We start from the raw sequence: 2,614 nt of genomic DNA on the forward strand, positions 1-2,614 counted from the left end.
AACGGCACCACAACCAGAAACTCTACTGAGACACACAGAAAACACAAGAACAAAAGTGACAGTCGCGGTTTCGCATCCGCTGCCAGACGGAGCAAAGTTGCTCGTGATAGTGGAGGGGCGTAAACCCAGGTGCTACCTATGTGGACAGGAAGACCATTTCAAAGCCTTCTGTCCACTGGGAGCAAGAGATAAAAACTGCCCTCCCCCAGCAAAGGCGGCACCTCAACAAACAGTCAACGCAAGATGCGTCACAAGTCTTCCCACCACCAACCGAAACAGCCAAGGGACACTAAACGTAAGTGTCGAGGATTTAGAAAAGTTCAACAACCAAATACAAAGAAGTGGCATAAATGTATTATTAACCCTGCCTTGATAAATTACACAACACACAGCACGAAAAAACAGTCATCTACAAAACATTATCCCTAAAAAGCAGGAAAATAGAGAAAGAACAAATAGAGACGTGTTTAAACCCGGTTTGGAATAGAATCACGTACAGTCGGCGAGTCTCCAATGTAAGAATCGGGGAAATACCCTCAGAAGTGGACATTTGCTGGGTTACTGCGTTTTCACGATCCACCCAGAATACTCCCCTTTTTGGGAACCACGTTTGTCTTTATATTTACATCTGAAACTTTTAGCTTTTTACCTTTTGTTAAAACTGTGTACACGTTTTTTGTATGACCCCACCCCCAACTCGTTTGTCCTGAATCGTCCCTCTATGTTTTGGGGAGAAATCAATTACGTGGCCAGAGGGGAAAATATGGCACTGTGGAGGTGAGGTTCGCTTCAGAAGACGAAACAAAAGAACATTTTACAGTCACCCTAGAAACGAACGAACTAGTGATGCTGCCGGCCTACTTGGGTCGAAGAGGGTCGAAAGTAAAAATTGGGGAGGTTCCCCCAGAGATTGACGTCCAGTGGGTAGTGACAGTGGTCATGCTTGATATAGAGGATCAAATAAACATCTTACACGTAAACAAACTGCACCAACAGAACTGGTGGGGACAGGAGCTTGAAATGCTAATTCAAGCAAACTAGAGGGACCTCGAGTATATTCCAGACCTGATAAACTTGCCAGACGGAGCAAAGTTGCTCGTGATAGTGGAGGGGCGTAGACCCAGGTGCTACCTATGTGGACAGAAAGACCATTTCAAAGCCTTCTGTCCACTGGGAGCAAGAGATAAAAACTGCCCTCCCCCAGCAAAGGCGGCACCTCAACAAACAGTCAACGCAAGATGCGTCACAAGTCTTCCCACCACCAACCGAAACAGCCAAGCCTGAACAACTCATAGACCAGTTATCAACTTTCACAGCAGAGAAGATCGCTACAGACCAGTTAACACCAATAGAGACAAATGCACACCCAAAGAAAAAGTATCGCTTTGCGCAGAACTAACCATCGAAACAGCGACCTCAACTCCTTTGAAAGAAACCCAATCATCCAACCTAAAGGATCTATCACCTACCCAGTTGGACACTGTTGGACCCAAGGAAGCCAACAGCAAGGACTGGAGATACCCAAAAGAAAAAAAAAGAAGAAAAGTATCCACCACAACACAGACACCCAACCACCACCACACATATATTACCTACACCACCAGCACCGCACGCCAAACGCACAGTCACAAACTTCACAGCCATGAACGTTACAAACACATCTCTCATGAAACACATACAACACAACATAGACATTGCACCAACCAATCTTATTAGCACGCTACCGCATACAAGCACATACAAATAGTAAAAATAAACAATGACCAACGCATGTTTCGAGTTTTTTTACTCTTGTCAATGAGATGTACATAAGAGAGGCAACTCTGAAGGAACATAATAAAGCTATGGCTTTATGTATGATTTAGTCAACACGTCTCGTTTTGCGGGTTTTTCTTTTCCGGGTTATTTCGCATGCTTCCAACAAATGTGACATTGAAATCACGCGTAAACGGCTCCTTTCCCTAGAAAAGGAACGACTTGGCTGGTATTTCTTGCACGCCTTGCTACCACGTAACAGGTATTTCGGGTCCTTTATGGCAAATAGCTGTTACGTGGTAGCAGTGCGTGCTAGCAATAGCAGCCAAATCTTTCGAGGTGAGATACGTTGAATGCACTTGCAAAGAAACCTATACAAAAAATTATTTCACACGGAGGTATTGAACAGGTCTGTTACGAAATGTTTTCCGTATTTTTTAAGATATTTTCACTTTAATATATTTTTTAAATATACCAAAAATAATTTTTTTAATGGTATTCACTTGAAAATAATTTTAAAAACATTAAAATATTGTCTGTTTAAAGAAAGCTAAAATATAAATACTTATTGTACAAACAACTTACATTTTTGAAACCACATTCACTTAAAAATATTTCTAAATGATTAAAATATTGTGTTTAGCAAAAGCGAAAATAGAAATATTTATTGTAAAAAAAACAAATCGTATTTTTTCATTGTCAACTCACTGTGTCTAATCGAAAGGAAAGAGTTTCTTCCCTTCCAGGGTTAAGTTATTTTCGGTGAATTTTTCCATTATGCACCGTTTTGGGCATTTATGCCTTGAAAATCCTAATATCTTCACCAGATTTAAGCAGAACTTGTTTTTATTCCATTCGT

Source organism: Octopus bimaculoides, chromosome 18 (assembly GCF_001194135.2).
Source record: "Octopus bimaculoides isolate UCB-OBI-ISO-001 chromosome 18, ASM119413v2, whole genome shotgun sequence".
NCBI lineage: Eukaryota > Metazoa > Mollusca > Cephalopoda > Octopoda > Octopodidae > Octopus > Octopus bimaculoides.